The sequence below is a fragment of the Equus asinus genome, chromosome 27 (assembly GCF_041296235.1).
Source record: "Equus asinus isolate D_3611 breed Donkey chromosome 27, EquAss-T2T_v2, whole genome shotgun sequence".
Classification (NCBI taxonomy): domain Eukaryota; kingdom Metazoa; phylum Chordata; class Mammalia; order Perissodactyla; family Equidae; genus Equus; species Equus asinus.
The window spans coordinates 3,346,728-3,370,212 of NC_091816.1; the positions used below are offsets into that span (position 1 = coordinate 3,346,728).

General features: G+C 48.1%; 1 protein-coding gene across 1 annotated transcript in view; it reads left to right on the top strand.

Annotated features, from left to right (window-relative positions):
* Nucleotides 1-5,095: 5,095 nt before the first annotated feature.
* Nucleotides 5,096-23,485, top strand: part of ZMAT4 (zinc finger matrin-type 4) — a 319,392-nt gene continuing 301,002 nt past the window's right edge. Inside the window, exon 1 of the mRNA XM_070499975.1 lies at nucleotides 5,096-5,295. The gene's annotated coding sequence lies outside the window, so the exon portion shown is untranslated. The remainder of the gene's footprint in view (nucleotides 5,296-23,485) is intronic.

Consider the following 23,485-nt stretch of genomic DNA (forward strand, 5'->3'; position numbering starts at 1 on the left):
TAGGATCCCCTCTTCATTTCAAAGGGGGCAAGTATACTTGATAGAAAGTAGAAAAAATTCCTTCAAATACATCTTCATGACAGATCAATGCTGCCTGCTAATGTTTATCACGTTTCCTAGGTAACTTAAATGCATTCTGATGCCGAAAACAACCCCTTTGGACTTACCAAGGCTCCTTTCTTGTTGGTGGAAGAACCTGGGAGTGGATGGGAGGGAAGATCCGGTCCTGCCACCATTTGACGCTGTCAGCTCTTTGCTGTCCATGGATGCTAAGTGTGATATGCATGTGGGTGGCCAAAGAGGCCAAGATGGGATACTTCATTCTTTCCTGAACATTCTGAACAGGTCATGATGACCCTTGGACTAGATGTTACCTGAAGTGTCCATCCTTTTGTGAAAGCAGTCTGTTTCCTCCAGCTGTGAATGAAGTAGATCTGGCCACTGTCATTAACTGTTCATTGTTGACTTTCTAAGTATTTGTCCAGCACTGTCCTAAGTGCTGTGGGTATCATTTAGATGTGGGGGTGGTGTGGGTGTGGGAGGTGGTGGCAAGGCTACCAAGGAACTCAACTTGTAGTAACAGACATGAAGATGGCCATATGGAAACAATAATGAAAATACAAATGCATTTTGTATGTAAATAATTTTAACTTGTGTGGTGTAGGGTAAAAGTGAAACAGCCAGGCAGATAGGGCTAGTGAGGGAAGGAGAGATTCGGCTGGGCCTTGCAGGATGGCTGCAATCTCTCTAGGAGAAGCAGGGTGCGAGGGAAAAACTGGAGCAGCCATCGGAAGGTAGGGAGGCCAGAATGAGCATGCGCATAGGAGGCTAGGACAGAAGTAGGGTACACGAGGAGGTGGGGGAGGTTAGACAGGCGAGATGGGGCCAGATTTCACCTAACACCGGAAGCCAGAGACAGGGCAGACTAGAGTCTTTAAGCCCATGTTTCTCAAATCTGAAGCCACTCATAAATATGGAGCATCTTCCTGGAAATTCAGTGTCGCATAAATATTTGGGGGTAAACTATTCTTTAACTGGTGTGCTAAAACAAACATGGATATATTTTGGAGTAGAATATAAAACTGGCATGGCTTTGTTAATAAAATATGCATATTTAAAGAAATTTGGGCTTGTGGGAGGTCACTTGGATGACACCTTCACATCCCCAGGTCTTCTCCTCCAGGTGGTGTATATTGATCGGATAGTTTGAGAATTTCCTTAGGCAATAGGAAGTGAAACCTCATTGCCTGAAGCTGTGCCCTGTGCTTGAAGCATCGTTTATGTTGCTCTGAGCAACTTCTGGTCCCACTCCAGGAGCTGATCTGACATCCTGGACCAGTGGAGCAAAGTGATTGCGTGTCACATTCACAGTGGCCCATGCCAAAGCACTGTTGTTTCCTGTCAAGGAGTAAGACATTTGTGTAGTCCTTTGTAGGTTGATTTGCTGTCATTCTTTCAACAGCTCTAGAAATAGTTATTATTACCTTGATTTACAAATGAGGAAATCATGTGTGGCCGGTATTGTGCACATGTTCGATGGGCTCTTGCTGGAAGACTTCTAAGTTAGGACATGGGTCCTGGCAGGCAGGGGGTCCAACAGTCATATTCGACTGTGCAGACCTGCATTCTGGACAGGTGCTTCATGCCACATGTGATCTGCCAGCGTCAGGGAGGGCATGCCGACCTTCTTAATTCAGTTCTCCATCTCCTGTCAATTGGTGCCTTGCTGGACAATAGTTAACAGCGGCTCTCGGCTCCACATTTCTTATGAAGAATTTAACAGGCAAAACAGAATTCAGGTGGGCAATTTAGTCTTGCAAATCTCTGTCTGTCTCTGTCTTTCTCTTTCTCTCTCTCACAGGTTATTTACAACTCTGGCTCATTAATAAATATAATCATGCTTTGAACCAACAGCATCACCCGCTTTTATTTAGCAGAGTATTTTAAATTGTAAGATATTCCCTACTGTCTTCAAATCTCATGAAGCCCTGTCTATTTTAATACTAACTTTCTGAAGACTCATTAGTAATTAATGAAATCATTAAGAATGGCTCATGGTGACTGACACCTTCCTGGCAACCACAATCCCCTCTTGTACTTAGTGGAAATGTCACTGGCTCCACAGGTTTGCTTTGGGGGGTGGAGTGGGTGGGTGGAGTGGAAGGGGATTGGATACATAAAGTTTCACAACAGCCATCAGCCAGAACAGAAAGCCGTGAGTGTGATCCTCCAAGTTTCTCTACTTAGGAAGCTGTGCTGGGAGAAGTTGTCTGAAAAACCTTTCATTCACCCAATGCTGGTTTTAAGAAATCCTGCTAATACCGTGTTTTCACTAAAATGGCATTGTGTGGCTCAAAGGAATTAGCAAAGATGTAGTGTTGAAAGTCACTTATTTCTTTTCTCTTGTTTTCACACATTTCATTCTTTCTTGGCATTGCCGATATTTATTCTCCTCTTCTCCTTTTTAGGAACAGAATTTGGCATAAATAAATGATAACTGAGAAAATGGTATAAACAGAAGAGTAAACAGGGTTTCTCCGGTCTCCTACTGTAGGGCAGGCTAATTTATTGTAGCACGTGGTTACCCACAAGAAAGACCGTAGTTCCAGCCGCTCCTATTTAATTTGTGTTTTAATAAAGAAACCCACATTCTTTCCTTAATTACTGAAAGTGGAACATGAACCCCCAAAAGCCTTTCAGACTGCTAATGCACTGACACTGTTAAATCAAAATGGACTGCTTTGCCAGGGTACTGCCCGCAAAATGGAATTCGGTCCATTTCATACCCCAATGAATTTAAATTGTACGGCGCTGATATTTAATACCAATGCAAGTACCAGTGGAATCTGCATACTTAATATGCATTCTCCCACTCTCAGAATTAAGCAGTTGATCTATGGGACACAAAGGGATCATCCTTCTCTCAAAGAGAATATTTTATCACCAGGCAGTTTAAAAGGCACTGACATAAACAACTGTTTGCAGCGCGCTCTCCCTCTCATCTTCAAAAGGCAAAAAGTACACGGAAGGACATGCTGTTTTAGACAAAGCATTTTAGAAAATCACTTGAAATATTTTCCTTTTCCTTTGAGGATGACTGAACCTTTGATAGGTGCTCAAGAGAGTTCTTATAATTTAGTTTATTTCTCTTACTTTTTTAGAGGGAGGCAAACAGACAGTGGGAAGGCACAAAGCTGAAGCCTCCTTTCTCTTGGAAGTGGAAACCTTACTGCTGAAATCATAAAAGTGTTATTTATGGTTTTTACACCATGACTGAACATGCCAGATTTTTCTGGGACAGTGTCAATTTTAAATGAATAGCTAAGTTTAATTTCATCACCAAACCTTTGTAAGAATTTCATCTAGACAAATGAATGAAATAGAAAACAAATATTTTGCTACATCCCTTGTCCCAGTTTTTGCTTCTTAAAATACGGTCACTCTCCTTTTAGCCATGCTGATATTTGGGAAACTGTTATGGAAATGACTTAATTTTTTGAGGTACTTGCCTCACAAATAAAATGTGCATCGCACATCTTCTCATTTCCTTCAAATGCTAGAGGGAGGATGGAGGCATTGGGCGAAGAGCTGCCTCATTTCCAGAGAGAAAACAGAGGCATTGAGAGTTTGGTGGGACTTCCCAGCCTCAGCAGTAACAGTGTTTGGTCCTGAATTTTTACATCCTGACTCCAGTGTGGGCCCCCTTCCGGCCCTGCCCCACCAGAGGGGCAATCGCAGCAGAACGATGATTCCCTGAGGCTCAGAGGCGTGCACACTTTGTGTTTTCAATTGGGTTTTATTAGTCAGCCCACTCATTGAGTGCTAGGTGCTGTCTGTGGAATTATAAAGATATATATGATCCTGGCTCTGTCCTTACAGAGCTTGCGATGCATTTAGGGAAACCAGGCATGTAGGCATGAAGCGGAAGCTCACTGGACAAGGCAGGGGGAACATCAGCTTCTGAGGATGCAGATGGTGATAAGGATTGCAGTTGTTCAAGGCCGTGGGGGAGGAGAGCTGGACCCACAGCCTGGACTCAGAGATGTGCAGATCCCAGGGGGCAAAGGTGAAGGGGTAGTTTCTAACTAATCTGAAACTTGAGATCCGAAGTGCTTTCTTTAAAAGAGCCTCCTTAAATCCTTTTTTGGCCTCATAAAAAATTCAACTATCAAATGATGTCCTTTCCATATGGTGAAAAAATACATTAAGGGGATAAAGAGGTCAAAACTTGTGCTTTACAATTCCTTGTTGAGCAAGAAAAAGTATTTAAGCTGTTCCCACCCCTTGATGGGGTCCTTCTCTCTTGCTTGCTTTGGCTGATGATGTAAGTGCAAGCAGTAACGGAAGCCCGGTCAGAATAAGCAAACTGATGGAGCGCTGGAGGCGAGGGTTGGAGCAGAATTGTTAGCTATGGAATGCCTGTCTCTCTGGACCTCCCCGTGTACACAGTGAGGAGTCCCAGACTTTCATTGACTTTAAGAACAGCTCTTCTGGGACTCTGAATAGGGGTGCAAAGGGAAATTGTCTTCTCAGGTTGGCGGCTTACGTGGACCATGACAGAAAGAACTGATGGATAAACGCCAGTGAAGGTGCGTAATATGTCCCCCCACACAATCTAAAATGACCTTCACGTGCCCTCCAAAACATCACTATATTCCTTCAGCCCTTACCTTGCTCTGCCTCCCAGAGTCTGTCTGACACTGGCAGAAACCCCGCCGTTATATTTCTCTCTGCCCTCAGGAACAGTTACCAGTTGGGGGAAAAATAAGGCCAGGAAATTGTTGCTATGGGCTCTGTTTTGTGGAAGTTAAAATGCTGGAGCAAGAATCTGATTGCTTGATAGCTCCATCTCCCTCTCTCTCTCCCCACCATCCCTTCTCGCACTCTCCCTCACCCCCCCACTTTTTCTACTCTCCCCTCCTCCCTCCACTAGACTTCCAGTCCTGCCCCCACACCGGGCCGGAGGAGAGCCTTACAGGTTGTCAATGAAATATGGAATTATTTCCTTTGATGGCTTAGATAATAGTAGGAGCCAAGGCAATGAGTGAGGTCGGCTGAAACCAATGCAGTCCTGCCCGGGACTGGAGAGCCAATCGCAAGAGCAGAGGGCGGGGCGTCGGCGCCAGCAGATAATTGCTAAGTGCCTCGCTAGCACAGTTGGTCGGAGCTGCTGAAAGGTCTGGCCGCAGAGACAGGAACGCGTAATCCTCAGCGTGCTCGGTCCCGACAGCATCCTTCCACGGCTCGGCAGAGCCGCGAGCCTCCGGGCACCAGCCCCTCTGCTCCGCGGAAAAGGTACTCCTGCCTGCGTCCCGGGGGGTGCTGCTCTTGCTGTTCCATTCTCAGTGGCTTGCGGTTTAGCATATGTAGAGGGATTGCAGAAAGAAAAGTTTAGGGAACGAAATGTGGCAAAGGTGGGAAATCACCTTCTTTTGTTGGGAGGAAAACGAGCTGACAATTTGGAAAACTTCTGCGCTGTGTGGAACTGGGTTTGTTTACTACTCTGTCAATTAGCTGCGCTAAGGTCTGTGGAAATAGATCTGGTCTTGGGCTAGGGTGCCTGCAGGGTTGGAGTGTAGATTCAGGTGGTTGGGTGAAAGGAGTTGGACCCCCGGATGTGCTGTTGCCTGGCGGACCCACCGTGGGGAGGCTGATTCTGAGCAGCGGGATTGGTTGGCTGGGATTTCCGCTGTAGAATCTACCCCCGTTTCATCACCTTAACCTGCCTTCCTCCAACTACTGTGACCTTTAACTTGAGTCCTTCCTTGAACTTCTGTCTCCTTCTCCCTCCTACCCCTTGCCCACACTGTCTCAGTCCATTTTATTTGTTGGAAGGAGAAATGTCCTGGGGTGTGGGTGACTGCCTTGCTTGACCTGATGGACATCTGCATGTCACACAACTTGATGAGAAACCAACAAAACAGTTCTCAGAGGAAAAGAACTCAATTGATTAGCTCCCGAAAACTCTGGAAGACTTTCCAGGCTTGGTGCGTACTGAAATAAAGGGGACAGACCTACAGTTTATCCCGTGTGAAGGTTACCCCCGTACCAGAGAAGGGCTGTCCAGTGCTGAGAAGCCAGCAGCTCTGGGAGGTGGAGGCTGGTGGGAGAGGCAGACCCTCAGGGCTGGGTCTGCCCATGCGCTCAGGTGAGTCTGTCACCAGGAGGGTGCTGGAGCCACCAGCCACACTGCTTGTGATGCCTGCTCTTCAAGTAAAAAGCTCGCCACGGCAGGCAACTGGTTCAGCCTTGTAGCAGCCTTCGGCATTCTCAATTGTGGGACCTCTACGACCTCACTTGCTCTGAAACCCAAGTTTGGAGCTGAGGAAAACTCTTTTTTGGGAGCTTCTGAGCTTCTGTCCACAGGAGAGGTGGGCCTCCTAGGAAGCAGGTCTCCATCGAGGAGAGGGGATGTGCTTGGTGTTGAACTTCCTTCCTGCTTTCAGGCAGACAGCTCCTAGTTGAGTGCCCCACACTCCAGTGAATTCCAGGTATGTCCTCCGACCTGCTGGACGCTCTGCAGCTGCCAGGCCGGGGACGATCTTCCAAGTCCCTAAGGCTCTGGGGAATTCAGGTGAAATTCCTCACGCTGCTATCTGTCTTAGACCTGAAGCTGAGGAGCTCGCTTCCAGTCCTGGCAAGAAGTGAACGTTCTGGGAGGCATGCTCCAGCGGCACCTAGATCCGCTGACGCCCTCCTGCCGAGGCGCAGGTGACAGCCTCCATTCTCTGGCTCCACAAATCACTTTCACTTTTTAATTCTTATTTTCTCTAACTGCCACAGCAGGTCCTCCTCCTTCTCCTTTAGGCAGCTATTTTGGGTGGGAGCTGTTATTGTTGAAGCTCTACTCACAATGGTTAAAAAAACAGCTGCCTCACTTTTTTTTTTGGTCAGGACACAGTCAGCTTTCTCTTCTGCACATGTTGTCTGACAGCAGAGAAAACAAACTTGCAGCCCCCAAATTACCACCTTTGTGTTTAGGAGCCTGGAGTGGACACCGGGTCTTGATTGGCTGCTGAGCATATCAGGCCCCGGACCTCCCCCTCTGTGGTCTGTCTAGAGCGTGTGACCCCCAAGGGAGCCCAGGAGAGGCGGCGCCCAGCAGCTGGGGGCTTTGGAATGAGGGCACCTTCATCTTCACGAAGGCAGTAATAAAACGAGAAAGTGCTCTCGAATTTGAGGGGTGTCTAGAACCAGGAACAGGTAGCAAAACTGGGGGTCTCTTCAACAGATGTTGAGCTGCTAGATTTCTATCATGATAGAGGACATTAAAAGTAAGGCTTTTAAAGAGGCTCCTGAATGGTGACTCATGCAGAGAGAGGGAAGTGGCAGGACGGGGGAGGGGCGAGGGAAGCTGGAAAGTGCAAGTGGGACACAGCGGAGCTCTTGCCTCTCCTCCCGCTCCCTCCTCCTCCTCGTTCCTCTTCCTTGTAGTTTCCCATTTGGAACAGAGATCATTAAAATAACAACTTGAGACTAAAAAAAGCATAATAGGAGCTGAAGAATAACTGATGAAATGCAAAACACCATCATTGTGACTTCACCTTCGATGGGGCATGACACCGAGGATCCAGCCCTCCGCTGTGGCTCTGATGTGATCCAGTTAGGATCATTTAATTGCTGGTGTTAGGCTGATTGGTTCCTTGAGAAGCCCGGTGCCTGTTTGTGTATAGAGGGACTGATCGGTTCTCAGGAAATCAAATTTGTTGCTTGTCATTTCATCAAACACAGTAGCTTTAGCCAGGACCCTCGATAGGCACCATCCATGGATCTAGCATTTTCTCCTCTTCCCGGTTGGCCAACTAGGATCTCTCTCTTTCAACCACTGCGCTGTGAGGGGGTTGCCTCTTTCTGCTTTCACGAGCCGGGGTGATTGCCCTGGCAGGTGACAGGCCATCCTTACTTACCTGTGCCTCTTCCTGTTGTCCTTCCCATCATAAACACATCAGGAAACAATCTCTGCCAATCTGCATTGATTTTGTCATTTTGTGCAGATTTTGCTGTTAAAGAAAACTGTCCCCAGAAATAGGGTTGAAAGCCTATTAACATTTTTATCAGAGAAGAGCCTTTTAGTCTTCTATTTTAAAACTTAATTTTGTGGTTTTGGGGAAATCAAATAAGCACGTTTATTGTGTTAGGTGTTGCTGTTGAAATGTCTTCTTTTTCTTTGGTGGATGTGTGACCTCCCCGGTTATCCTGGGGGGGAGCATGTGTGCGTGTGTCTGGAGGTCTGAAATGGTCTGGAGCATCCCCTGAAAGGTGAAGAGGTTGGAGCACGATGCTTCTGTTTGTTCAAGACGGGGTGAAGCTGTTTTGAAATCTAAGCTCTGCAATGTATTCAGCACGCTCTTTCCCTGCTTCCTTCTTCATTTAGGGAAGGTCGCAGCCGAAATTATTAGTGAGTACTTCACCTGACTCACTTTTCCTTACACTCACACGCCCCCTCTTCCCTCCCCGTTAGGGAGATATTTCACATCGAAGCAGGTCCCTGAATCTGATATGTGCCTCACTTTCTTTCTTCCCTTCTGGTTCTTTCTTCCTGTCACTTAAGGGCACTCTAGAGGTTGAGATTTAATTGAGGACACCCTACTCACCTCACATCTGAGACAGTTAACCGGGGGCCGGTCAGGAATCCTGGGAAGCACAAGGAGTTGGCGTTTTGGGGCAATGAGGTCATCCTCGCTCCAGGTTCCGTGTTGCGCAGACCTCATGAGGGCACCTGGGTGGTGCAGCCGCCCTGCGTGAGGCAGGCAGGCAGATGCGTCTGAGTACGAGCCTCTTAGAAGCAAAGGGGTTCCCACCAGGCACAGCCCTCACCATTCTGCCGTCCTGAGGCACATCCACGCTCATCCTCCACACACAAGACTGACCTCGGAAACCTTAGCGAGCAGTGAAATTTGTCCGTCATTCTCCCAGTTTCTTTGTTCTTTGTTTTCTTCTCACCCCTAAATCTCTCTAGCAAGAGTTGGAAAGGACTAAATCCACTTTAGGTGGGAACAGTTGAGAGTGTCACCATTACAGAGGTCTCTGAGTTCTTCATGGAAACCAAAGCTGTTACTGGCAGAGTTTCAGATATCTGCTAGTGGGATTGGAAGGGTCGAGATCGAGTTTGCATAGGGAATGTCTTCGCAATTGTGGCTCTTTGCTTTTTAGTTAAGGCTGGTCCTGCTCTTACCCACGTCGAGGACATGCTGCAGCCACTCAGGGCGTTGTGCTGGCGATATTTGGGGTCTAGCACTGGAGCGTGGTCCCTCTGACCTCGGGCGCTGCATTTACTTGCCCTTTCTGACTTCCAGTTCCCTGGTCGTAAAGCCAGGCGGTTGGACTATGTTCTCGTTGATCCCTTTTTGCTCTGACCTTCTCTCTGGATTTTGCTACCGGAGTCCAAGATCCGGCAGGGGTGATACAACTCAGAAGGCTGCGGAGCTTGCAGAGCACCCTCCAGTGCGGGCACAGTGCTCAGTGATGCTTTCAGGGCTGGAATCCATGAAGGCAGGTCGGAAGGAATGGTGGATGTTACACCAGAAGAAAAACAGGCTGAGGGGTGATGTAATAACTGATTTTGGTTTAGGAGGGGATGTTATATGGAGGATTGCGACCAGCTGTTCTCCGTCTCCAGTAAGGATTGAACGAGAGAAAATAGACAGAAATTGCAGCAGATGGACTTAGATTAGGTATGAGGAAGAATTTTCCATCAGCAAGAGTTGTTAAAAAGGGAAGGTTGTGGAGCCCCTGTGATGATCTTTAGGAAATGGATAGGCAGGAGATTCAGCTGGAGGAGGAGGCAGAGAGCTGTGAGGTGGCGAAAGGCAGGGGCTGCCTAGTCTTGGGATCCTGGCCCTTTCCTGGTGAGGGTCCTTTTTTATTCCTCTGAAACCTCACCTTTGCTCTGAGGCTATCAAAGTGGCTGAGAATTAAAGTCCTTGGGACGAGTGGGAAAGGAGTGCAGCCAAGCCCCCTGCCCTCCTGGGCTCTGTCTTGACTGGCAGGTCCCGTCTTCTGCTTGAGGATCTCTCATCATGTCTACTCCTTCCTTTCCAGACAAGGCAAATGAGGCCCAGAGAGGTAACAGGCCTTGGTGTCGTCACACAGTGACCTGATGGCAGAGCAGGGACCAGAATCCAGGTCCTCCGTCTTGAAAGTCAGTGTTGTTTTCTTTGTGGCTCGTTTTTTTCCTTATTTACAAATTGAATAGACTGTTGGTTTTTCTGGGCTCCTAATTTCTCTCTAACCAAATGGCAGAGAGAGAGACACCTGCAGTTAAGCAGTGTTTATTGAGTGATGGTTACTAACGTCGTGGACTCAACTTCAGCTCCCCTGGTTTATACAGCAAACTCTCTAGTTCCCACTCACTGGCTGGGAAGGGGCCAGTGCCTGGCAAGGGTGGTGGAATGCAATCCAGAAACTGGGATGGAAACGGGGCACAGGGTCTAGCCAGGAGGAGCAGGAAGAGATAGGAACAAAGTAAAAGATTATTTCGTCTGAATCTTACAAAGGTAAGAGACTTTAGATATCCAGCTCATTGGAGAAATGAAAGAGGAAGTCCACAGCATGCACAGGCTCAGGGTAAGACCCTTCATCGGTCACCTGTACAAAACCAAACAGAATTTAGAATTTCATTCAGATTCTCATTTCTGAGAGAAGCTTCTACAATGAGGGGGCTAAAATTCTACATTCCTTCCAGCCAGACTGGATTCATTTCTGGGCAGACGCATCTCCTGGGTGTGCTGGGATCCCCACTGGAGGGGCGTTGGGGGGGCCCGGGAAGGTGTAACTGCAGCTGCGGGGGCGGGCCAGCCCAGGGCCCAGACGCTGGCTCACGGTGGGGCCGGGAGGAGCTGGTGTTGCCGTCCAGCCTGCGGCCTCTGGATGAAATTGAGCCCCACACTCTTGAAAATGAGGCAGAGGCTGTGGAGGGCTTTGTCTTATGGTGGTTTGAGCCATGTAGGAAGCAGGATGAATTGATGCAATGATCACCACAAAATAAATTCATAATTAGCAAGCACATGTTTGTAGTCACTGAGGAAAAGGAAGAAAACACAGTTTGTGCTGGGCCAGCTAGGGGTCAGCAGCAAGTGCCCAGCGGGGAGGGCACGACCCTTCCACACAGGCAGCCTTCTGGCATGTCTCTGTGCTAACAAAGGCATCCTGAGCCATTGTGCCCAGCACTGAGGCAGGCACTGGGGGTCTACCAGAAACAAGATAGGTGTGGTCCTTCTCCTGCGGAACTTCCGTGGAAAGACCATCTGCTCCAGAGGCAGCCAAGGGGATGTCTGTCCAGGGAATGGCTGAGCCACAGCAGGAGAGGCACAGTGGGCACTAGGGCCTGGGCTTCCCAGGATGTGAGATGGGCTTGTAAGATGGAGAGAGCTTGGGAAGATGAAGAGGAGAGAGGCGTTGGGATAGCATGAGAAAGGATGCGAAATCCAAGGAATGTGGAGCCTGTCCATAGAAGACAAAGGAGCCCACGACCCACAGAGAGACCCTCCAGAAATACACCAGATGGGCAGGCCAACCCGGGGTGGCCCCAGTCCCAACCCTCCTGCTGGCCATGTCTTTTCCATTCAGAATGACATTCAGCCGACTTCGCGTTTCTGTCCTCAGTTCCGGTGCTACGGACTGCACTAGAATACAATAAGGTGTAGTAAGGATGATAGTAGTATGTTCTGGATGCAGAGCACATGTGCTTATCCTTACTTGGCCTGGTCGGAGGAGGCCTCATGGAGAGAGGAACAGCTAATAGAGACTTGAGAAACAAAAGGATCCCATCAGGTGGATAAGGGAGGGGTGGGAAGGAGGGCAGCCACCTTTGCAGGACTCAGAAGCATGAACCAGCATAGGGTGTCAGGGCACCATGAGTACTACTTGGGTGTTGCTGCATCTGAGCACACAAGCTGTATTTTGGGGGTGGGAGAGAGGAAGGGTTGTGGGTCCTCCCACATAGGGAGTGATTAGCTGGCCAAACTGAGGAACGAAAGAGTTTTAAGCAGGAAAAGACAGAGTCACATTTGCATTTAGGAAAAATGAGCTGTGCAATGGAGCCTGAGGGTGAGGTTTGGCAGGGGTAAGCCTGGAGTAGAGAGGCTGGTTCTGAAGTAATTTGCTGCCGTCCAGGTGAGAAATGAGGAGGCCTGAAGGAAGGCAATGCAATGGAAGCACTGGAGGGGACAGCATCAAAGGGCGATCCTCTGACTTCGTAAGTTACACTAGATCAGGCAAAAATGAAGAGGAATTATTCATCCCCAGGAGGAGAAGCTGACAGGTGACGAGGAAAGGTCACACTGTTAGACTAAAGAGAGAGCAGTGCCCCCCACTGAAGACAGGATGAGAGCAAATGGGTTTAAGGGACAAGACAGGAAAAGGCTATGAGTTAGACATTAGCATTAATGCCTTAATGGAGGGCATTGTTAAACATGGAGACAGGTCATCAAGGGAGGCCGTGGACTAATTCTCTTCTCCACAGAGTATTAAAAAATCAGTCTGTTCCCTGATAGAAAAGCGGGCAAAGGATGTGAATAGATAGTTCACACACAGAGAAAAGAAACAGAAATGTCCAGAAAAATGTGGAAAGTCTCCAACCTCACTAATAATTAAAATATGAAATTAAAAGGAAGACACCATTATCCAACTACCAGTTGAAAATGATAATATCTGGTGTTGTTAAGAGTGCTGGGAAATGGACATTTTCTGAGTTCGCTGGTGGGAAGATAATTTGCAAATAGGGGAGATGTCTCTCAAAAATATACCCTTTGAACCAGTAAGCAATTCCGCTTCTAGGAGTTTATCCTAAGGAAATAATCAGAGCTGTGCAAAGTAGTTCTAGTCAAGGATCTTCCTTTCAGCATTACTCATTATAACAAAACATTGTATGGGGGGATGAATTAGATCTAAAATGGCTCATCTACAAAATGGAAATCAAGGAAGTTATTCAAATTAGATTGAATCATATATAAGAATATGGGAAAATGCTACTAATGTATATTAAGTAAATAAAAGTTTAAAAGTAAATAGAGTATAAATGCAATTTTGTAAAAAAATAAAACAGATGTATACAGTCGTGAAAAGCGGAATGGAATACAATATATCTAAGTGATACCACTGCTTATTTTCGGGTTTTAGGAAACACATGATTTTTTATTTTGTTAAACTTTTCTGTATTTCCCAAAATTCCTACAGTAAATATATTGTGTTACAATTCGGAAAAACATGCTCTTTAAATCAGTTACTCAAACCACCAACGTTCAAGCAGTGACTAACCACGTAGCGATGTGGCAGGCACGCTGTTGCTCGCTACAAAGCGTGACATGGCTGGGCGTCCTCAGGCCATTTGGTGAATCACATGAATGCGCACGGGGAACGCGGCACGTGCTCCCCCGCATTGGTCAGGGCTAAATGTTTGCTTGAAGTGGAGGCTCTCTGTGCAGGGAATGGCGACCATGGGCATCCTCGTCCCTTCCTCCCCACCTCATTCTCACCCTCCACACGCATCTCCGGGCCCTGTCACTACAGTGGTCAGACTTACCTTAGCATTTCAGGCTCTGTGTTGTATGCATCGCATACATCTGCTGACTTCACAGGCGGAGAAGTTGAGGCTCTGAGAGGCTGTGACTTGGCCAGAGTCACAGAGCCAGTGCGTGGCAGAACTAGCTCCCAAGGAACTTGGATATCAGAGCCCGCACCCTGTCCAGAGCCGGCTGTCCCATAGGGCTGTTGAGGATGCTGGCAGATTTCCATCAGGAAGGTGTGGAGCCACCTTCCCCTCCTTCCCAGAAGCCATGCCTTTTGCTTAATTCGCTTATTATTTGAGACCAAATGGACACACTGACAGCTGCCGCATTTAGGGGAGGGGCTTTCGGTGCTGGAGGCTCTCCAGAGGCTGCTCTCCCTCTGCCTCCTGACCGAGTGTCTCATTCGTTGCTGCCTTTTTGGAGCACGTTTGCTTGTCGCTGTGGTTTCCTTTGTGGCATAAACCCTGGGCAGCCCGAGAGTCCTGGTCTGGGTAGAAGTCACAGCTGACTGGCTCCATGATGTGAGTCCGGGCCACGTAGGGGCTCTGGGGCGCCTTCCCTCAGCAGGGCAGGTGGCAGCTCTGATGGGCATGTCCTTGGGGTTTTCCTAGGCTTAACTGGGAAAAGTGGCTAGGCCTACTGGAAGGTAGGGCAGGATGAGGAGCCGTGTGAGCTGAGCCACGTGGCTGGTTTGCTGCTCTATTTATTTTAATAATAATGCGCGTTTGTATGGTGTTTTGTATTCACAGGCCTTGGAGGTGGGTGGGGAAGGTGTCATGCCCATTTTGCAGAGGAGGAAATTGATACTTGGGAAGGCGAAGCCACCCGTCTCGGTTTGTAGGGACAGTAGGCAGAAGAGCCAGCATGCAACGAGCCAGATTTTCTGGCTGTGAATACCGCCCCACCTCGTAATCCTTGCTGGCCTTCATGTCCTGGGTGAAGGAGGGTGGGGCATAGCACCCTGTGTGGCCCTGGCAGATCCTTGAATAGTGAACAGTAGCACAGGAGGTGACTTCTGGTACAGGGTGCATTTACCTGTGTCCTAACGTGAGGCTGGTGTAGGTGCTGAGAAAAGTGGATGTCAGTGAGGGGCAAGTGGTCTCAGGAGCTCATGGAGGCAGAGGTCCTGAACCCTGAGCACGCAAGGATGAGGGTGATTTGGACAGAGGAGGGACATTCTTGGTGTGAGTGGCAGTCTGGAGGCCAAGAGTCATTGTGGGATGTGGGGGTGCTGAGGGGCTGCTAGGCTGGCTCAGGGGTTCCTTGGGTTCCCACCATTCCAGGCTTTACTCTGTTCTCAGAAACCCCTTCTGTTCAATAAGCTGGGACGATGTGGCTGTGAGAGGAGGGGGAGATTGGGAGGAGGGAATGGGTTGAGGGTTGTCATATGGATTCTCTCCCTCACGCTGCCTCTCTTGGTTTTGTTCCTGCTGAAAATGAAGTTGCCCTGTAGGGTTCCAGGAAGACAGAAAGAGATCTGGGTGGTTCCTAGTCTGCCAGCCCTCCCCCCTGCCTGGAACTTAGGGTTTTCAGAATGTGGGAAGAGGAAGGAAAAGTTATGAGACAAAAAGAAAAATGAAAACTATGGGAGCAGAGGGGGGAGTGGGTGGGAACTCAAGAGGGATCTTTGGGATTGAGGGAGCAGCTTACAGCACGTCAAGCAAACCTGAGCATAACCTCTTTCTAAACTGTAGACTTGTATGTGTGATAAGACACAAACAAGAAAAGAAAGAGAGTCTGAAACTACCCTTTAGTTTCAAATTTTTAGGCATTTGGTTATCACCCTCATTTTACAGAGAGGGGACTGAGACATGGAGGGGTTGGGACTCACCAGGGTCCCACTGCTGGGCCCAGTGCACTGTCTGCTGTGCCACCCTGTCCATCTCACCTCTTCTGGGTCCAAGCAGGTGACTGTGAGGGCTCTGCAGGAGAGGGAACGAGGCTCCATCTGCCTCCAGGGCAGCCCCTTCTCCATTTCTCCATTCTACCAACTCCTGATTTCTAGGAGACTCTGCAGAGAGATGCGGGCAGCCGGCGGGCAGCCCCAAGTCACTGGGGAATGGTTTGCTTGTCTGTTCTCTGAGACAGGTCAGTGAGGGAGGGAGACTGCTGACTCCAGGGTTGTGAGAGCTTTGAGCTGTCGCCCTGCTCTTTGATTTCTCCATGATGGAAACGACATGCTTCTCTTCCCCATCCTTTAGATTCCTTGATAGGAACATGAGCTTCTGAAATTTTTGTTCATTTATTCATTGCTCAAAATATTGAGACTCAACAATCACAGTTGTAAGCTTTTAGAATACAGGAATGGACAACACTGGCTCAGTCTCCATCTTCTCAGAACTTATAATCTAGTGGGGGGAGGCAGATGGTGAACAAATCTGTAAATATGTAGGAGGGCGATGAGCGAAATGGGGAGAAATGAAGCAGAGCAAGGGGTCAGGGGTGTGTGGGGAGGGTGCGTCCAGGGGGGCCTCAGTAATGAAGTCACACTGGAGCGGAGGCTGAGGGCAGTGGAGGCTGGTCCATGTGGATGTTTCGGGGAAGAGCAGTCTGCCCAGGAGAAGCCCGGAGCTGGAGGCACTGGAGGTGTCGAGTGCAGCAGTGAGGCCAGCGTGAGGTCCTCAGACCACTGGGAAGTTCTGAGCAAAGGAGCAGCATAGTCTATGATTTACACGGATCACTCTGGCTGCAGTGCGCATGGAGAACACGCTGTGGGAGGGCCAGGTGGAAGCAGGCGCCAGCTTAGGAGGCACTGATCCTGGAGAGAGACGGGGTGGCTTGGATTTGGTTTGTAGCAGTGGAGGAGTGTGGAGTGGTCAGATTCTGGGAATATTTTGAAGGTGGAACCAATGGGGTTTGCCAATCGGTTGAAGGTGGGGTTTGAGAGAAAAAGAGCATTCATGGATGACTTCCAAGGCTTTTGCTATGAAATGGAAAAGTTTGTGGAAGGAGCAAATTGAGGGAGAACAGGAAATGAGGAGTTTGTTTTGAGCTGTTAGACATCTAAATGAAATGTCTACCAGTAAGTTGGGTTATGGGTCTGGAGTTCAGAGAGGAGGTCTATGCCAGAGAAAAATCTTGGGAGTTGTCAGTGTATTGATAGTATTTAAGGTATGGGACCAGAGGAGACCATCTAGAGCGTGAGTGCAGATAGAGAGGAGGTATAAAGGCACAGTTCTGGGAACTCCAATATTTATACATCTTGGGTAAGATTTGGAAAACTTTTTCCTTAAAGAGCCAGATACTAAGTATTTTAGACTTTGTGGGCCATACAGTCTTTGCTGCAGTGACTCAGCCTTGCTGTTGTAGCACAAAAGCAGCCCTAGACAACATATAAATGAAGGAGTGTGGCTATGTTCAATAAAACTTTATTTATAAAGACAGACAACTGGGGGGCCGGCCCCGTGGCTGAGTCGTTAAGTTTGCGCTCTGCATCAGTGGCCCAGGGTTTCGCTGGTTCGGATCCTGGGTGCGGACGTGGCACCGTTCGTCAGGCCATGCTGAGGCGGCATCCCACATGCCACAACTGGAAGGACCCACAACTAAAAATATACAACTATGTGCTGGGGGGATTTGGGGAGAAAAAGCAAAAAAAAAAAAAAGATTGGCAACAGTTGTTAGCTCGCGTGCCAATCTTTAAAACAGACAACTGGCCTGTGGGCCATGTTTTCTGACTCTGGATCTAGGACATGAAGATGAACCAGCAAAGGAGACTGAGAAGGAGCAGCTCATGAGATAAGAGGTGAACCAACAGAGAATGTTGCCTCAGAAACTAAGTGAAGTAGTTTTCAGAAAGGAGGGCGTGATCAGCTGGGTCGAATGCTGCTGGTGTGTGAAGTAAGATGAGGGTGAGAGTTGAATGTGGCAACATGGAGGCCATCGGTGAGCTGACGAGAGCACTTGATGGAGTGGAAGGCGAGAGCCTCGTTGGAGTGGGTTGGCGACAGCTCATGTAAACAACTTTATGGGGGAGTGTGCTTGTAAAGGGGTGCAAAGAAATGAAATCTTAACTTTAGGGGCATGTGGGGTCAAAGAAAGTATATTCCCTTAAAATGGGAAAAATAACAGGATGTTTGCACGCTGATGAACATGATCCAATTGAGAGAGCACGGAGGGGCGTAGGAAGGGGCAGTGAGAACCACTGGAGCGCTGGCCTTGAGGGAGGGGACTGGGACCCAGTGAACGGCGCAGGGGCAGGCCTGGCCCCAGCTGTGGGGTGGACAGCCAAGGAAGGAAGGACAGCCCGTGGGCAGGAGGCAATTGGGTGGGTGGGTGTAGTGGGATGGGTGGGGATCGGATAGGGACGCCCTCCTGTTGCTTCCAGTTCTCACTGACTAGGAAGTAAGATCAAGAGATGAGATGTGAGAGGCGAGAGGAAGTCCCCCGCCCATGGGCTGTGGAGGTGGACGACCCTGAGCACGAGGGGGAGGGACGGGAGACGACGACAGAGAGAGGTTCTGAGTCTCTAAATCAAAATTAAAGGTTTCTGCCAATGCTATCACTTGAGCTTTTCACTGTACAAGGGGCCCTGTAAATTCTGGAGAGTTATGACTGAATTAATAAGGTCAAGATGAGGGTGTGCATTGAGAGTCCTCAAAAAATTATCTCAGATTCCTTCAGGCCGGGGCTGCCTACCCATGTGGCTCATGTTTGACTGTATTTTTTTTTAATTGGGATGTAATTGACACATGATATTCGCTTCAGATGTACAACTTAATGATTCCACGTATGTGTCTGTAGCAAAATCATCGCCACCATATGTCTAGCTGCCCCTCGCCATGCATAGTTGCAGTTTCTTTTTCATGCAGCTGTAGTTTGAAGGAATGGAGTTGCTTGCCTGGAGTTACTAGCAGTTCCTCGGAAGTCAGACAGTTGGGGGAGGCACCCGGAGCCCTCTGGCCTGGAGTCCGGGGCAGATCGAGAGGGGCTCCCTGCACTTTTCCTTCTCTTCCTGAAGCTTTCTTTTTGAGACTTCTTACTTGTTGTTTTACATCTTCCTATGAGGCAGAAGGGGAGGGAACGAGAGAAAGATTGCTCTTTCTAATTTTTACCTTAAGCCATTGTCCTGGGGAGAGAAGGGACCTACTCAAGGTCATATGATCTGGATGTGGGGTGGAGCTCATGAGGTGGGGGCTGTAGCCTTCCTGGGTCTTCTTCTCAGATGTCCCTGGAGGAAAGGAGGAGAGACGGGGAAGGGCCCTCCGAGGGCTTCTCCATTCCCTGCAGTCTGGGGATTGGGAACTGCTGCTGTAAACTGTGAGGAACCAGGACCCCTTCTTAGTTCTGGCCAGATGTGCACAGGGAAAGAAGAAGGAAAACAGACCAGGGAACACATGGGGTTCCGGGGAGGAAGGTGACAGGGTTTTGGAAAAGAGAACAGTCTAAGATCACAAACCTGGCAGAAAAGCTGGTTGGATGACTGCCCCCGAGACGGCGCTGGGGGCACTGAGGGTGGCAGCTGCAGCTGGAGGGAGGTAGGGGTTTGCTTAGGGAACCTCGGAAAGCCAGCTAGGGGCCCCTTTACTCAATGCACTGCCACACCGCTCAGGAAGGGCTGTGGCCTCCTAAGATTTGGGGGTGCGTGGGACACCCGAGTGGCCCTGGCCCATCAGCTTTTCGGAGAGGGAGCTCTTCTTGGATGGCAAAGGGTCCAACTGCTGTGCTCACTTAGGAAATGAGGTTGTTTGTCGAGGTGATAAAGGCAATAAGGAGTTCGTGGTTCAGGGCTGATCAAGGAAGAGGGCTCACTCGTCTTTTCCCCAAATCTTATTCCTGGTGCTCTTTTTGAGATAAAATAGAAAATATGGAAGCACAGAGGTGCAGGGACCCAGAGCTTGTCAAATCCACGATATCTCCACAGACCTGGCTCGCATAGTTGTTGGGGCTGCTCCAAACCTCAGTTTCCCCGGCTTTCAAATCCCTAATTCTACCCACCTCGTAGGCTTGCTGTGGGGATTAAGGGCAGTGTTAGCTGTAAAGTATCCAGCATAGTGCCTGTGATACAGCAAATGCTCAAGGGTCTGTGGGAAGTAATACAAAGTGATGGTGCTGGTGGATGGGCCAGGTTAGCGGGCTGGGGCGAGGAGGAGCCAGGTCATGGATTCCATGCCATTCTGCTGCAGCCAACCCAGAGTGGTTAGGAAAAGGTGAGAATACCAGTTTCTGGGTTTCAGAAGTCAAGCGCTTCCTCCCAGATATTGGTGGTCAAGGTACCAGAGAGGAACAATGTAGCATTGCCACACAGTGCAGTGCCTTCAAAAAATAAATCCTGGGGAGGAAACTCTGAAAGCTGCAAGAACCGTAATATTGAGAGAGATTTAAAGGGAACCAAAATCCCTGCAATGCTTAGAACAGCAGGAACATAGATTTCTCGTACTAATCAAGTGATTTGTGGGAAAATCCCATCCATCTCCCTAACCTGAGCTGAATCAAGCGAATGATTGCCGTGAGTTGCAGAGTGAGCTCCGAGGCAGGCACTAGGCTGGCTTATGATCCTGCAGAACTTTTCTGCAGCGTGAATTCCTGGGCCAGCAGGTGACTTCGAAGGAAAGAAACTCCCCCTTCCTTGGCCTCCCCTTCAGCTGTCAGTGAAGGCTCTTTGTCGGGTGGAAGAGTGTTCTCTGACTCGCCAGGCAGAGCCTGTGGAGTCGGGGTGGCACACATTTCCTCGGCCTCTGAGGAGTGACTGGGATGGACAGGTGCTGGCCTGGCTGTGCACTTAAACGTGGCGTTGTCATGGGTGGTGTCTGGTCAGCAGATATTCCTATCTCTGTATGGAGAGAACACAATCGACTTCTTGCTCTGTCTGCTGCAAGGAAAGGAATGGATGGTCAAGTAGAATGGGTCCTGTGGGAGCTGTGTTTTCAAGCTGATCTATGTTATCTGGGCCCATATGGTTGATCCTAAGTATCAACTTTGACTGTGAACAGATATTTCCCAATCTAGGTTTAGTTAAATTCCAGGGCATTCTGCATGCTCTCAAGAGGGCTTCCGTGAAGCCAGTTTAAACTCTTTTCAACATAGCGGGGAGACACTGTATAACACTAGTGTGTGGGGAGATGAGCGGTTGTTTGGGTTGGGCCGAGGCAAGGAGGAGTGAGGGAGGTGGCGTGTGAATCTTGGTACAAGCGCAGAGTGTCAAAACACCCAAAATGCTGAAGGCTGATTTTCTACACAGAAAAATAAATTTGCTACAGTTCAAAGGAAGAGAAATACAATGGCTAAAAACACATGGAAAAATGTTTGACTCCATGAGTAATGAGCGTATAGAATGGTTAGGAGGATGAGTCTTTGGAATCGGGCTTTGATCCTGGCTCTGAAAGTTGTTGTTGAACCCTGTTCAGGTTACCTGATTGGGCCTCAGTTTCTCCCTCTGTACGGTGAGGATGAGAGGGCCTACCTTACAGGGGTGCTGTGCGCTGGAGAGGCAGGAATTCAAGTCAAGCACCCACCACCAATAACAATGCCAATAATAACAATAATAAGAATGCTAATTAAAATGGAAATGAGATGCCGTTTTCCAGCTATAAAATTATTGAAGGTTAAGAATGACATTGCTCAGTGTCACAGAGATTTGGTAGAATGGGATAATGTCCCATTAATGGAACTGTATTGGTGCAACCTTTCTGGAAAGCTTGGCTTTTAAGGATTTCCATACCTTTTTACCCACTTCTAGGATTCTATCCTAAGGAAATAATAAGAAATGTAGGGAAACCCGTGTGTACAAAATTGTTCATGGTAGTGTTATTTATCTTTGTGAAAAATTGGAATCAACTTTCCCAAACGGCAGGGAACTAGTTAAGTAAATTATGGTACGTCCATACGATGGAGCAGTAGGCAGCCATATAAAAATATCTGAAGAATGTTAATGACATGAGCCAATGCTCATGGAGCTGTCCATGAAATATCTCTAAACTGGCTAACGAAAAAGAACTTCCGTGCATAAGCATGAATGAAATATTCCAAAACGCTAATAGAGATTCCCTCTGGATGGTGAAATTATGGAAGATTTTTGTTTTACCTCTTTATATTTTTTCTGCTGTTTCCAAATATTTTACAGTGAGTCTTTATTATTTTTTATAATAAAAATTATAGAAGGAGCATGAGACCCAGTGGCCCTGGTTGGGAAGAGCTCTCTGTGGGTCAGGCCTGGGGGGCTCCCTGCAAGCTGGTCGGAAGGCTTTGCATGGATCCTCCTCTTATATGGAGCAAATATTTTGAGGAAAGAAACAAACATTTTGGAACAAAGAGGCAGAAGTGTGTGTGTTGTGAAGACAGCGCCAAGCGCAGTGGATGGCCTGTCCCAGGTTGCACTCTGCTCTGAAATCCATTAGCTTCTTGGGAGTTCCGGATTCGGCAACGACTCGCGTGTTAGTCACCAGCAAAGCTGCAGCCAGACTGGAACCTGCTGATCTCTCTCCTTATGGTTGTCACTGGGGCCAGGAAGAGCTTTCTTGAAACAAAAAAGCAGCCTGTGTATGCAGTGCTCATAGAACATGTGGGCTGGAGATGCAGGGGCATCACTCGGCAGAGGCAGCGGGTCCAAGGGCAGGGGCCCCTCACAGGACACATCTGTCCCCAAGCCCAAGGCACGTTCCAGGGTTGTCTCACCTAGCACCCCAGGCAAGTTGAGGAATGTGGCATATGGACAACAAGTTTGCAAATTCTATAATACGTCAAGTATGCCAGTGGAGCTCCCTATATTTAACAGAAGTAACACCTTTGTTCAACAAATGTCTTTTGAGGATGTGTAACATGCCAGGTCTTGGGCGAGGTGCTGGCATTCCGGGTGGAGAAAGCAGAGGCCTCGGCCTTTGTGAAGCGTACCCTTTTTTGTTTGTTGGACAACTTAGTTCCGATATACATGTTTGCAAAATCTGGATTTTTTTTTTTAATGTATCAGTTTTGCTTAAAGTAAGACAGACTTGCTTTAGGTCTGCAAAATATTGTAGAAATAGTGTTTTTTTTCTTTTAGTGCAGATGTGCCAAGTGTTATGTAAGTTTAAATATTTTTCTTTAATTCGTCCGTCGTATGCCATCTCTGCGAGATGGGGCAGGGAGGGGGTGTGCTTGCCTTCAAGTGAGGAGCCAGGGGACGGTTTTGGTTCTCACTTTGACCCTGCTGAAATGCTCCAGGGCAGACATCACTTCAATGAGGCTGCCGCTCACAATTGACTGTTGATGGCCGCTGGCCACTTGGAGGCCCTTCGCTGAGGAGATGCTGTGGTGTTCTCTGCCCTCTGGAAATCACTCATTTATTCACATCGGAACTTGTTTAAACTTGCAAATACAATGGCAAGTGTATTGTTCTTTCATTACACTGGGTGCCAGAATCAGGTTCCCTAAAATCTTCTGAGGCACAGGATTCTATTTAGCAAATGCAAACTGGAACTTCTGTAAAGACACAGCCTTCCGCTGTGTAATATGTTGTGCCTTGGGTTCCTCCTCTGTGCTTTGGAATGCGCCCAGATGTTTTGCTTGTTTTAAAGATCTGACATGGCCATGGCCGGCTCTATAAATAGTACCAAACATCAGCTATAATGCTGGCATGGTGCTGATTTTTTTTTTTTTTTTTCCTGCCACCCACTAAAAGTCTTGGGAGAAAATTCTCTCTCTCTCTCTCTTTCCATACACACACACACACACATTTATAGTTATATTTAGACACAAGTAAAAATCTTGAATGTGTTCTAACATATGTGTGGTTTTTTTCTTTTGTGTTTTAGGAATTAAATGGTAAAAAGTTAAAGAGCTTTCAACAACAACAGAAAACAAAAGAACTTTCCCAAGTATCTCCTATGTCCAGCACAGTATGGAAGGCTCACCATCTAGCAGAGGACACCTTCATTAGTAACCAGTTCTCTCAGGCTTGCCGGGCGTGAAATGTGAAAACATATCTTTTATAAATTCCTGAGGATTTTTAACAGTTGTAGAGAGGATCGCTAACAGTTCTATTGGTTTGCCAGGACTGTGGTCAC